This window comes from Canis aureus, chromosome 15, assembly GCF_053574225.1.
Source record: "Canis aureus isolate CA01 chromosome 15, VMU_Caureus_v.1.0, whole genome shotgun sequence".
NCBI classification, from domain to species: Eukaryota; Metazoa; Chordata; class Mammalia; order Carnivora; family Canidae; genus Canis; species Canis aureus.
The window spans coordinates 38,621,217-38,635,659 of record NC_135625.1 but is presented as its reverse complement, the minus strand read 5'-3'; the positions used below and the strand labels follow the sequence as shown (position 1 = coordinate 38,635,659).

General features: G+C 48.4%; 1 long non-coding RNA gene across 1 annotated transcript; it reads right to left on the bottom strand.

Moving 5' to 3' along the window:
- Nucleotides 1–1,946: 1,946 nt before the first annotated feature.
- On the bottom strand, nt 1,947–4,249 carry LOC144284009 (uncharacterized). Its single transcript, XR_013352490.1, has 3 exons — nt 4,049–4,249; nt 3,697–3,939; nt 1,947–2,490 (listed from the first exon to the last, which is right to left on the bottom strand). It is a non-coding gene; the product is annotated as an uncharacterized LOC144284009 (long non-coding RNA).
- Nucleotides 4,250–14,443: the final 10,194 nt, after the last annotated feature.

The window sequence follows — 14,443 nt, the reverse complement described above, 5'->3', positions numbered from 1 at the left end:
TTTTTCTGACTCAGTATGGATGGATTTTGCCAGTAAGTCTCACTGTGAGCTTTGTTCACATAGCCAGAGACGGGGCCCCTGCTATCCCCTTCCTGGCCTGTTATTTAGGGACAAAGCAAGGCAGAGTGGCCATAGCTGTGGGGGGACTCAGAATTGAAAATGACTTTCCGGATCATCCAGTCCCTAGATGAGGGTAAGGTCAGGAGAGATGAAGTAATGTGCTCAATGTCACATAATCAATCAGTGCCAAGGTCAAGGTCAAACTCCAGGTCTTGGGGTTCCTGAGCTAGTGTCTCCAGGCACATGACCTCTGTAACCTCACTGAGGTGTCACTGGGCAGCCTCCTGGGGGAACAAGGGCTGCAGAGCACACCCTGGAGGGAGGGGGCAGTGTCACTCTCTCTGCTCATCTCCTTGCTCGGCACCTCCCAGCACTGCTTTCTCTCTCAGCTCTCCCCACAGAAGCCCTTGCCATTCACCCTCCTCCTCCCCCTGGGCCAGATGTCGCTACTGAAGCTGGAGTAACTGGTGCCATGGCCAGTGGCAAGGCTGTGCACAGAACATCTTGGTAGTTATGCTGCAGGAAGCCGCATTGGCTGAGGCTTATGTGACCTGCCCCAGGCACACCCCCAACCCATTTTGCCATATTGGCCCCTTTCTGTGTCTCACACTGTCCTGCAGTCACGCAGACGATGCCCTTCTTTGCCCAGAATGCCCTTTGTCCTAAGTGCACGACAGCCCGTCCTCTGAGCACAGACTCGGCATCTCCTATTCTACGAGTACCTCTGCTCTTTCTGGTCTCCTTCTCCAAATTCCTCCCGCAGTGATGACCTAAGAGCACCCGCTCCTCACCTGGAATGAAGCCCTTCTGGCTGCCCTCTGTTATCTAACGTGGGGCTATCTTGTCTCCTGGTCAGATTATGAGCCTGGATCGCATGAGTATCATCCGGGTCCCCAATAAGTGTCTATCAATGGACTGGCTGGAGAAGAAATTTTTTTTTTGTTGTTAATTTTTTCAGCAACGGAGAACAACAGAGTAACATGGTCTTTAGCAGTCCAGGTGGGATAAATTGGTTGCAGGTGAGTTTCCTGCGCTGGCGCCCTCCGGCTTCTAATGCTCCTGATAGTGTTAGATTTGGGAATGTGAATTCAGGCTTCTACTCCCCACCCCTTGTCCTCTAACCTCTGTGCGAATTTCAGTGAATGATTCATCAGCCACAGTCACGTCTGGTCTGGAGGTGTGGTGGCTTCTTGTAGCCTCTGCTCTTCCTGACAGGAAGCTGCTTTCAAGTTCCCAACATCATTTTGATTACGTCAGCAATAGTCTTGATGTCACAAGCCACCGATGATCATCTCGTAGCTGGAATTGGTCATTGGGAGGAACCACTGGGGCCAGTTGGACGGCAGCCTTAAAGGTTTTTTCCAAACACAAGCAAGCCCACTTTGACATCAAAAGGGATACTGGGGAATATCAGTCTGAGAGGTTTCTGTTTTTATCAACAAGCTCTCCAAAGCTTCCTCTGCTTTCAGGAGTCTGACAATTCCTTTTAAAACGCAGATCTGACCCTGTGGGGGCCTTGGGAAGACTGTTGAGCATGAATGCCATAAAAGCAGGGGTTTTCAGTTCACAAAAATAACAGCTGCAAGACTTGATGGAAAAGGCCTTGAAAGTCCAGGAGAGGAACATGTTCACAAGCAGGCACACGCACCCTACAAAACCTGTGTGGACCACGTCTGTCCTCATTTAATTAAAAACGTACAAACCTGAAAAAATTAAAAAAAGAATAAAAGTTCAAGCCTGTAGCGAGCAAGTCTGAGAGAGAGAAGAGCCAGGGCTCTGTCTGTGTTCCTCATGGCAAAGAACCTCTTCCCTTCCACCCGCACCCCAACCACCCCCCCCCCCGCCCCGCACCTCCTTACTCTGAGTTTGCCCCTGAACAAGTCATTTACGAGAGATGGCTGTCGTGGAGCATAAAGAAATAATTAAAAAAAATCTTCAAAAGGCTGGCAGCATAAAAATCCCTGGCTCTGTCGTTTCTCTGTTTCTGCAAGCAGCAAAAGATCCATAATTCTCACACTTAATGTAATTCCAAGGCATCTAAAGTGATTTACAGTCGGTTTACTCAATACTTTCAGCTTTATTTAATGTAACAGTTATGGCACATAAAAAGTTTATTGAAAATCCTTTGGGAGTGCGATTGAGTAAGAAAGAGTCGTTGCTAATACCATTATAGGAACAGGAGGAAAGGGTCCCAGCCTGTTTTCTCTGTGACCTTTATGGTTCCACAAACAAGGGTTAGGGAGGGAAGGACGTCTCCCCCCCCTCGGCCATCACACAGACCTGCTCATGCCAGCTGCGGGGCTGCCATCCTGCTATTTCTGGACAGCTCTTTCTCAAGCTTGGCTGGCAAGGTGACTTGGATGATCGCCCTGGGTTTAGATTACCCTGGAGTCTCTATTATTATGCAGAGTCCAGGTTCAGAAAGGCCTGCTAAAGGGAAAAAGAAAACATGATCATTTTTTCCCCTCCCAGGCTGCCCTGTTTTCTGGGTTTTAATAAGGCCCACTTTCCAGTTGGCCCGCCTCCGTGGGAGTTCAGTCCAGCCCCCTGGAGCCCCGCCGCTGTGGAGGGGACCTGGGGAAGCATGGGCCGTAACCCCCGGACCCCTTGGCAGCCAACGGCTCTGCTCATTGCTGTGGGGTTGGAAGCTCTGGTGTTCGTGTGCTCCCCATGGTGTCTGCATCAGAAAGGAAGTAAAGCGCTAAAATCCTAAAATCGTGCCTTTTGCCATTGTCTCAAAATACTCGACATGTGCCCGCATAACTTCCCATTGGCTGTGAAAGAAAATTAAAGTGGAGAAGACGTCGAGGGACCCCAAGGAGTCTGACTCTACGATGTCTGTGGAATCGACAAAAACGGCTTCTTGTCTCTCAACGGATAATGTCATTTCCTGTGTCGGCTGTACCTCTGGGATGGCTTACACCGGGGCATTCTAGGAACCTCCATGGCCAAGAAGTGCACTTTGGTGCAGAGGAGCAAATCAGCGGGCAGCCCGGGTGGCTCAGCGGTTCAGGCCGCCTTCAGCCTGGGCTGTGATCCTGGAGCCCCGGGATCGAGTCCCAGGTCGGGCTCCCTGCATGGGGCCTGCTTCTCCCTCTGCCTGTGTCTCTGCCTCTCTCTCTCTCTTTCTCTCTATGTCTCTCATGAATAAATAAATAAAATCTAAAAAAAAAAAAAAAACCAACAACCAAAGCAGCATTTAGTTCTTCATTCACTTCCCTACGAAATGTGCACCTAAGTGCTAATGTAAGACATTTCTTCAACTCTTCAGTATAGTAGTACCCTTGGGTCTCTCTCACACGCACATGCACACACCCAATTTTCCCCTTTCTAATTTTTCTCATTGCTTTTCATTTTATCTTCCCTCTACCTTTCTAATACTTAGACCAAGTAAGACACTACGTAATCCCATTTAAAGCTTGATTCTCTGGTATGTATGTTCTACAGAGGGGTTTCTCTACCTGCCTCCTGCTTCTTGCTTGCACTTCTAATATTTGTTGTCGTCAGGTATATATTTGACATACATGTGATATATGCGAGGTGGTATATTGTATATGTGTATGTGAAGACGTATATGTTTACACATGCATGCATATACTTGGCGGGTAGTTAAAAATAATTCACAAAATTTTTTACCACGATTATATATGAGGGTCACAGTATTTCCTTGCTGGCTCGACTCTGTCAAGGAGATATAATGCCATGGTGACTTTGATGCTTCCTTAGGAAGTCTCAGTAATGACTCTGCCTCTAGACATCCAGTCCTTAGGACCTAATGTGGTCGCGGACTTCACCTGTTTGAAATCCACTATTGATCAAAAGCGTTCTCTCAATATGCCTCAAAAGTCTGATGATTCATTTGCGTCGTGGAAATCTCTTCTGCATTAAAAAAAAGAAAACACACAGTTGGCCTTCCATTGAGGAAGCACAGATGAGGAGAGTGAGCCTTTCTGATGTGAGAGCACCATTCCCAGCTTCACTGACTCACTTGCTCTAAGCCGATAGAACACCACCCAGGGCCCCTGCCTCTGCCTCAGGAAAGGCACAAAGATACAGCAAAGCTCATTGCAAAGTTTGTATCTTTCTACTCAATTATCTTCATGACGGCCTGTTCTTCAGCTCTTTTAGTCACTGCTATAAAAAAAAGAAATTTCTTCTTCTCACTAGTGGACCTTCCATGAATCTGAGAACCGTTGGAGTGACAGTTTGAGATCTGTAGTATTCAGTGAATGTGGAACCCTGTGGGGTTCATTGGAAATGTCCTAGAACTGGTCTCTGGCAGTAACTAGTTACTGGATGGCACAGGCTTTGCAGAGCGCTTTGACGTGTGTATCTAATTTAATCTCTTGCAAACAACTTGTTGGGTCGGTATTGTCATGTTTTGTAGATATGGAAACTGATCCTGAGAAGTGATTCAGTCAATACTGCATAGTCAGTGAGTGGCAGAGTCGGGACTTGAAGCCAGATCCAGTAGGTCCAAACCGTGCACTCATTCCATCCTGAGGAACTATACTCCCTACAGCTTGCAAAGCAAGGAATGCCACCCAGTCGGCTTTGGGCAGCTCTTGGCAATACTGAGATGGTGAATGTCTATATTTGATCCTTCTCTCATATCTCACATTCTATTCCCTGAAAGACCTTACTTTCAACAAATACTACCGAAGAGTTATTTATAATAGAAGATATTGCCAGCAGTCCTAAGGGTATTTTATTTTAATCAGGAGCCTCTTAAAGACCACAAAGCCCTCAAGACTGAAGCAACTAGTGGAAGACAGAGCAGAAGAAAAAAAAAGTGTAACATGACACTTTTTATTCAGTGCCAGTGACATTTCAGTATCTTGCTAGTGCCAGCTTTCTTGTGGGAATAGCTTGGTGATCATCAACTTGCAGGACACGTTGGCCAGCGGGACCGACACTGGGGCTCCAGGGTCGGGGTCGTTGGATCTGTAGCCACCAGAGGGCAGCAGAGGGCTGGGTCCGCTGGTTAGAGGGAAAGGAGGCAAATTTCTCAGGAAAGGGTCAAAGTATATAGTCCAGAGGGACGCCTGGATGGCTCAGCCATTGAGTGTCTGCTTTTGGCTCAGGGCATGATCCCAGAGTCCTGGATTCCGCATAGGGCTCCCTGTGAGGAACCTGCTTCTCCCTCTGCCTGTGTCTCTGCCCCTCTCTCTGTTTCTCATGAATAAATACATAAAATCTTAAAAAACAACAACAACAACAACAACAAAAACGAAACCATATTCCAGAGGCACACAACGGATCACCACATGTAGTGATGCTGTGAAACTTGTCCCAGAAGTGCCTCCTCTCAGGCCCCATGCATGCATCTCTCAGCTGCTGGAGCACCGGCTGCTGACGGCTCACAGCTGCAGGTGCAGATTCCCCAAGAATAACCCTGGGCAGCAGGGAACTGCTTTGCCCAAAGATATGCCTTCGCCAGGGGAAGGGTGACCAGTGACCCACTAAGGCAGGGATAAAAAGGCCTGGCTCCTTTGTCTAAGTTTGGCACAAACCTCAAGGGCCGTCCAAGATCCAGAGCTGCAGGACGGGTTGAGGCCTAAATGTTGGATCAGTTTTCCCCCCTCTGTCCCATCGGGCCTTCCTGGCTTCCCTACAAGGCTGTCTCCAGAGACCACAGCCTAATAAATGCATGCCACTCGGAGTGACTTTCCAGGGAGCCTTGTCTAATAAATGCAGCTAGTCAGTATGGATAAGGCCAACCATTAACCCAGGGGAGGTAGGGAGCCGAGTAGCGTTCAGCGGGAAGCACAGATGGAACACAACCTGGGAGTCCAAGGTCAGGGCTGGAGACAGAGGCACGAAGGGAGATGCCAGGCTAAGATTAGGCAGGAGCTGGGACAAAACTGGACTCAAGTCCAAGGTCCAGTAGAGCTAGGGCCGCCAAGGCCAGAACTCAGAGGACCAGAAAGAGTAGGCCAAGGATGGAAGTAAGATTGCTTCAGTAATACTTAAGCAGAGCTTGTTTTGTGTTTGCTTGTTTGTTTGCCGGAGCCCTTGCAAGGTGGTTGGATTTAAAGGTCTTCTCCTTCCCTCCTTCCCTGCCACCCCCTCAACACCGCACAGCTGGCAGCCCGCGCTGCCTCCAGGCCCCAGCTAAGCACTGAGTGTACTTACATTAACTACGGTTGCATTTACACCTCTTGGGGCTACCCTCAGCTAGGATCGCACGGCACCTTCAGACGTGCCCAGAAACTATTTCCTACGAAGACTTGGCCAAAGGCGACTGGCAGAAAAATAGAGTTCCTTTGCTTTAAGTCTTACTGTCCAATTTCCCTGGAATTCTTTTTAAGCCTAGGGCAGGGAGGCACTGCCTGTTTTTGAGTCCATGGTGGGGCTATTCCACCGAAATAATAGAGGGGCCACGGCTCTCGGGCTTGGGCAGAGCCCCCTTCACTAAGCCTCCCATTGTTCAAGAGGCGGACTCTTCAAATCACGTGCAGCGCAGCCAGCGTGCGGAGCTTGTACCAGTGTCTGGAACCTCCGCGGGGAGATGACTGAACGGCCTATGGATTAATGTACTATTATTACATTACTCTTTAAGCTTCAAAGGTCTGCCAGGAGGGCTAAGCTCGCTATCTATTCCATGACATTTTAAGAACAAATAATACATTAATATATTTAATTTGAGAATAAACACATACATTACAGGCAGGGGATTTTGTCTATGCTGATAAGGCACCAAATGACCTTTCCAGAGCAATCCCAGCACGCAGAGCCGAAAGGGGACGTGTTCCAAAAAACCTTTTGTATCTCCCGGCTGTAATATGTGGGCTTTAATGCAGGTTTGGCCTGTGCGGATCTGCAGCTGCCACGCTCTTCGGAGATGGGAGCTCTCGCTATAATTACCCCTTCGACACTGATCTGCAGGAACACTAAATCTTGTTGCCTCAAATTAGTTAATCAATTAAGTGTCAAACCACAAAATGTTGGAGATTTTGGTTTGTATTTATTAACTTGGCAGGCACTTCCTCCCTCAGCCCCTTGGCTTCTTCTCCCTTCCCCTTGCAGGGGAGCTGGCTTTTAAAAATGACCAGTCACTCATTGTTTATTTCTGGCCTATTAGCAAAACAGTTGAAGTTACATAAGCCTGGTGCCCGGCACTGGAGCAGCCCTAAGATTGACGGCTTGGAGAGCACTCAGGCAAAGTTGTGTATTTGTGTGGTGCCTTTTCTGGGCCGAACTTAGAACAGCACAGAGCTGGTGAGGCAGGCGTTCTGCTGGTTGGCTAAGGTCAGCCATTTCGGAGCTGACCTTCATTGTTTGAGAGCCTTGTTTATGGTTACGTCACTCTCACGAGGTGAGCAAGGGACAGGCAGTGGTGTTTCTAGAATTCCCTGGTCAGAACCTCTATTTTCTCCAGGGCCCTCATTGCATACACCCCAGGCCCTCCCCCACCTGTGTCTAGACATGCTACAGCTGTGGGCTCCAGGGGACCAGGAAGTGGCTGGGCAAGCTGCCAGGGGCTGTGTGTGCCCAGAGCCCTGGATCTGGCCGCCCGTGTATCCCATTGGTTCCACTGATGTGACCCCAAGAGCCCATCACTTCCAGCTCAGCTCACTCTTCCCATCTGTCTCAGCTGGGCCACAAGCATGAGCTCATCCTCAGGTCTCCGATAGGCACAACCCGAATAACAACTCTGATTCTACTTGGTGATGAAAATCCCAAGGTAAGACAGGACCCTAGTGCTTAAGGGATGAATAGTCTCATTGAAGGGATGGAAACAGATGCACATAACCATAAAAAAAAAAAAAAAAAAAGGAACACAGGGCAATGCACATTTGTTCAATTCCTGAGCACATAAATGGGGCTCACCGGTGAGTTGTTGTTACTCCTCCATCTCTTTCCTCAGAGACAGTATGTCTTTTTTAGTTTAATAAGTGATTGGGCTGTTTCAGTGGTTCCAAAGAGTAGTCTGTGGATTGGAACCTCTTTATAAACTTTGGAGAGTTAAAGTCCTTGTGACATAAAAGTGAAAGTCTATGGTAGTTTTTTTCCCACGTTCAGATTTTGCCAAATAAAAAGTTGACAACATGGTGTTAGGTGCCGTGGATTTTATCTGGTGCAGATTTTTATTTTAAAATTTTACATCTCTAAGAAATCAGAAAAACCTGAATTTAAAAATCTAAAGCCCACAAATATGTGTCTTCATCAAGCTTATTACTCCTCCGTTCTAACCCAGGAGACTGAAGAGAGACATCAGCCTCTATTTGCCACCTGCTGCCTACAAACTCTGATCATGACGCTTCCCAGGTCCCAGAGTGAGAGAAGGTCAGGACTTGTCATGGTGCCACGCTCAATTATGGGCTGCTGGTTGGCACTGGGAATTCCGGAGAAGGCACTGAGGGGTGACAGAGATTTCTCATCTAGAGATCTTTGGCATTGTCAAGTACAGCTCCTCAGTTTGGGAACTCAGAAAGGGGATGGACTCCCCAAGAGCAAGGGCCACCCCATCTCAACTTGGGGTTCCATGGTCTGGCATCCAATGACTGGCTCCCTCCAACAGCCTTGCTGAGTCCTAGATGCCAGACCCCTTGGGCTGCTTTCCTCAGGGACCCTTCCCATGTCACCACCCCTGTGATCACATGCATGGAGTCCCCAAAGAGTCCTTTTGGGGTCTTCCCTGGTGAGAGTCAGATGATTCCTGGGGACTCAGTTAGTATTAGGTATTGTTGCAAAGGCCTGGGTTTGAAGTCAGAGAGGTCTGTATTTGAATTTTATAGCTTGGGCAAGTGGCTAAATCTCTGGATAGCCATTGACCCATCCTGTCCTTGAAAGATGGGCACAAAACCTACCTGGCAAGCTGTTTTCAGGAGCTATATGATAATGTGCCGAAGGCGCTGAAGCAGAGCAAGCACGAAAAGCAAAAATTCTCTTCCCCAACTTCCTTTAGCCCATACTATTCCTCAGGAGGCTGAGAGAGTAGTTGTGGGAGGAAGGGCCCTGCGAACACTTTACAGGTCATAGTGATTACCCCGCAAGCTTCCTGACGGGGTACCCAGCCAACACTCCCCAGAAACCCCAAAGCAGTTTGATCATCAAAATAGTAGTGGGAAAACCAGACCGAGATGCACAACGTGCTTAAATCTTCATTGAGTGTCGGGTTCATCTAATCCTTCTTATCTTACCTGCGTGTTAATTAAGGCTTGAGGAAGTCATTCTAGAGTGGGGTCAAAACCTCCCTGACCTCCTGAGCAGCTCTGCAATTTGAGGATCTCTCTTCCTATGCAGGTGTGAGCAGAGCAGGCAAGAGCTGCATGAGCTCAGCGTGTCTACAGGCTCTGAGGAAATCCAATGGGCCCGTCCAGTCAAGGCCCCTGGATTGGCCTGGTCTTACACATCTGCCCCTTTTACATTCAGCTTTCTTTCTTCTTCTCAACCCCTTAGATCCTTCCATTTTAATTTCCCCTCCACACATATTAAACAATGCTAAAAACATTCCTGGAAACCAGTGAGCCTCTCCTCCAATGAGGCTTGTGCGAGTGAGTCCCTCCACCTACTTCCTTGCCTGCCTGCCTGCAAGACACACTGCTCAGGCACGGCTTTGTTTCCTCAGGTTATGATTTACGCGGGTGGACCCCGGGCAGGGAAGAGTCGAGTATCAATTTCGCTGGGTTACCGTGTTAAATGACCGATGCATGGATGGTTATTGCTGCCTCGGGAGCAAATGAAAGCCCTTCGCCTCCCTGACACCACCGTCCCCCCTCTGCTGATGATCAGTTAAAAATGTAAATAAAAAGACTGCACTTTGGAGAGAGTCAGCTCAGAAAGGGAGGGGGGAAATTGCAAAAGCGAAGTTTATTGATCCCCTGGTCAAGATTGATGGCACAATAAGAACAGGAGGCGAAGAGTGATTTTGCTTTTGAAAACGTTGATGAATAAGCACTCAAGGGCAACAAATAGCCAGGCTCCCCGAGTGATGGACGGTGGTGGGGGAACAAGATGCATTTTTATAAATGGGTGAAAGGAGAGGAGGACTTATTAAAAAAATGAATGACCACATGTGGCAGGGAGATGCCAGTAGGGAGAAGAAAGCCATTGATTTATGTGTACTACTGGCATTTGAAAATTCAATAATAACATTGACAAATGAGAGGCAAACCTGGCCACAGGACAGCGCTGAGCCTGGGATGGAGAAAGAAAATGCCAAGGTCAGAGAGAAGGAACAGAAAAACATGCTTATGTTGGAAAGCCTTTACATTAACTCATCTATAGAAAGACATTAAGAAAAATCCCTCCACTATCAGTGCCCCGCTCTCTGAGTGTGCAGGGCGGGCAGGCGAGGGGAGCCTAGGGAGAGGAGAACCAGCGGGAAGCCAGGGGTTCCAGCTCCCCTCCTGCTGCTGGAGGGGAGAAGGTTCTCGCTGGCCACGGGGTGGCTGGCCTTCATTGTGCCTCCTCTCCCTGCTGCCAGAGCCTGAAATAAAAAAGCCCTCCCCACTGGAGGAGATTTCCTGTTGACCCCTATACCTACACATTTTGCCCCCAGCTTTTCCTTACTGGGGCCCCATTGCTAGCACTTTCCTGTGCTATGACCACTGTTTTTGTTCACTGTGATTTGTGGACATGTTGTCCCTCTGCTGTGGGTCCTATGCTCCCTGCAGACAGGTCTGTCTTGGAGCCCAGAGTCCCCCAGGGTCTTGCAAATCAGTAAGTGACTGTAACGAGCTCAATGTTTCCAGCTCCTCTGGCCCTTACTGCCTCCTCTCTTCTCCACTCCCTACTCAGCCCTCATGCTTTTTACCAGAACATCTTTCATTCTGATGTTATTATCCATCCATCCACTCATTCATTCAGTCAAGTCCCTGTGAATGAAGCACTGCTCTGCACTAGGCACTGTGCTGGGTGAAAATACAGATATTATCCTTGATTTGAAGGATTTGACTAGAACCTTCTGCTGAGCAGTGCTTACCCCTAGAAAGTATGGGTACAGAGCTCTTCCCTCCCATTCCTCTGGCCACTTGGAACAGCTCTCCAAAGTCACATTCGATGGCTGCCCTTCTAAGACATCTCTCTTGGGTGAAGTGGAGCAGCTATGGGGGTTCTGGGCTTGCTTAGCTTCCAGCCACTCTGGACTATATTTTTTTCATTCCTCTTCCCCTTTCTGGCTCTCCCTAATTTACCACCAGTTGTCACTCAGCTAAAGAAGCACACTGGAAATCTAACAAGCCTGAAACAGAAATAGTACTCTCTGACTACATGGGTATACAGGACCTTGAACACCCACCTGCAAGTGTGCACACTCTTCCCCACCGACCACAGTACTTGGCAAGAGATGACCTTTGACCCATGGTCTGCACCAGCCTCGTGATCCCAGTGGATGCTGTACCAACTTCTCTGCCTGTAACCACCAGCTTCTTGACAACGCCACAAGTCGATAATGTGATTCTGTGATTTTAACATTTTAGTCACTTAATACATCCTCTTTCCTTTTGTTCCTAGGCTCTGCCTTAAATGGCAGAGGAGCCTGAGAGGAGGAAGTCCTCCCGGGAGAGCGCTGGTCACCTGTCAGTGAGCTCTCTTTGTTCATTCCCCACTTTTGCTGCTTTCCCCTTGTGGCCTTGGCTGGCTCCTATGACGTCTTTTCCAAATGCTACAAGGTGAGAGGGGCTTGAGCAGAAACGTAAATCTTTGCTAATATCCTCTTGGCAAAGTCTGGAGCTATAGCTTCTCCCGGGGGCTTGTCCATGGGCCTGGTCCAAGAGAATGAAGGGGCCATGGGGGCCAGGTGTGTGTCCATGACGTTTCCTCAGGGTTCCATAGGGCTCCATAGGCCTCCAGCAGCTCATTGAATTTTCAAGTTTAAACATTTTATTAACTTTTACAATACAACCGAATCTTCTTTTCTCTCCCCTGCTTTTCCCTTTATGTCTTAGTTCCTAGTGTCAGATGATTCAAGTAAGAGAGAGAGAGAGAGAGAGAGAGAGAACGAACATGGAGCTGAGGGCTGGGATGATACAACGGACAGATTGTGAGAGTCAACTCAAGTTTTGCCAGCCTCTCTCTGTGGATTCTCAACCCACAGTTTGAAGAAGGAAGGTTTTTGTACATCTGCTCTTCTCGATCTAAGGATCTAAGCATAGTTAGAGATTCATCTGTTACCCATTCTTTGAGAAAACTCCTACTAAACACTTGGGATGATTCCCCTTAGGCCAATGAATACAGTAGGGGTCCTGCTTTCCCCAAATCTCTGAGTGCAGAGAAGGATACACAAACAAAGAATTGACTGTGTATCACTGACATATCTCTCAGAGCCTAGAACAGGGTGGTGCCTGGCTTAATTGTTGAATGAATGAATGAATGAATGAATGAATACAATGTATCAAGTGTTATCTTAGAGAAATGCTAGTGTGCACTGGGGATATGGAAACTTCCTTTTGCTTCTGAGAACTAAGGAAGTCTTAACAGGGGAGATGACATTTGAATGCCTCCTTCAAGCTTGAATAAGAAGAATTCAGGGGATGAAGCAAGGTCCCTCTAGCGGAAGTAAAGGGGGGAGCAGAAGGGTACCATTGGTGCCAGAGAGGCCAGTTTATGGAGAGCTGAGTGGTTCAGGTGAGAGATGATGAGCAATTTAACTCAATGAGTAGCAATCACTGACATTTGCTGAGCACTTACTATGGGTTTTGTTTTCATACAGACGACACTGCACTTTTAGCAATAATGTCTTTTGACAATCACAATGTTATTTTTATAGACACTAGGGCTCGGAAAGAGTTGAGCCATCTATGACTACACAGATGATGAGCCCAGGCCGGAGTTTGCTTGGTCCCACCCAACGCCCAGGCTGCAAAGCTCCAAGCTCTGGGGAATTTCTACCTCACCTGATTCCTGGGGGATGGAGCCAACCCAATAGCTGGCACACAGCTTGGCACAGAATAGTGACTCAGTAAATATTTGCCGAATGGGTAAATAGTGGTTAATTACATGGTCTGGGCGACTGAGAGGACTGAGAGGCTAGGCTCTGCTGTTTTCCTTGAACGATAATCCCAGGAAGGAGAAGGCAAGGGCTGTTTGGAGAGAATCGCACTGGCCATTACATTGAATGTGGACTCTATAGGAGTCGACCTTTAATCACCAAAAATGCTCATGTCACAAAATATAGGGGCTGGAGGCTACCGCCGATAACCTCCTCAGTGGTTTTCCAGCGTGGTTTCAGTCTTACCAAGGAACTGCCTTTCTCCAGATGCAGGATCTGGCTCAGCAGTGTGGCCAACAGAGATGGGCAGGGCTGTCTGTTTGGATTGAGTACGGTGGGGGTGGCTGGGAGGTTCGGAGCCCACCCCTCGGCCTCCTCACAACCCCTGGCAGATGTTGCTATGCCTCAACAAAATCTTAGGACAACTCAGAACATAACCTAAAACTCTTGCTGGAGGTCTGGCCCTGAGGGGCCTCCTAAGGGCAGGGGAAGGGAGATGGCCCGTGGACAGCACACAGCTGGATAATGCAACTCCCGGATTCAGCTATAGTACCCTGGCCTCAGAGATCACAATTATTTTAAGCAAATTAAATAAGGACCCTGGAGAAAGCACTCTTGGGCAGTTTGCAGGGATTTGGTACCATGTGGGCACAGCGAATATTGGTGAGAAGGGCCTCGTAAAGATTCCAGTTTGCTTTTTTCTGCATTCTTTCTGGCTCCAGCTCTCACAGGGAGGCAGGGGGCACATGTCTGCTCACCACTGAGGCACAGAACTCTCTCCTGGCAGGTGTCAAGGGACACCGAATGGGACTCTTTCAGGGCAGGAAGACCATCTCGTTCATCTTTCCATTCCCTCCAGCCTAGTACATTGCTAAACGTTAAAGCTGGTATTTGTTGACTGAATAATACAAGACTGTTTTCCTCTCAGGTATTGCTTGCCACGAGGAGCCCATCTTTTTGTTCAGATGAATCCACCAATTTTAGGTATTTTCTTCCTTAAACTTCTCTCCCACCCACACATACAAGGCCACCTTTTGTTCACATAGATACCAACTGGACCGGAGTGGGAGACAGGGCTGGGCAGGGGAGGAGGCCAGGCCACAACCCTTTAGAGTCATTGCTCCAAGGAAGGTCACATGCTTTCTGCAAGACCTGATTCAAGGTAAGGATAATCACTATTTCCTTAATGAGGATATGAATAATCAACATCTCCCGCTCATCTTACTTCTTCTAAGGGAGCAGGGCAAGCCATTGGCCCTTAGCAGCTTGGGGCCATGGACATTACTACCCAGGGCTTCCTCGGCACTGCTGCCGAAGGTAGGTCCTGCCAGCCTGGGCAGAGGGCAGGAAAGCCAGGTCCCAGCTTCCTGGAAACATGAAAGACAGTTATGGGGCAGGGGTGGGAGGCAGAGGCTCCTTCCTGTCTCCTTGGCCACATATGGTGAA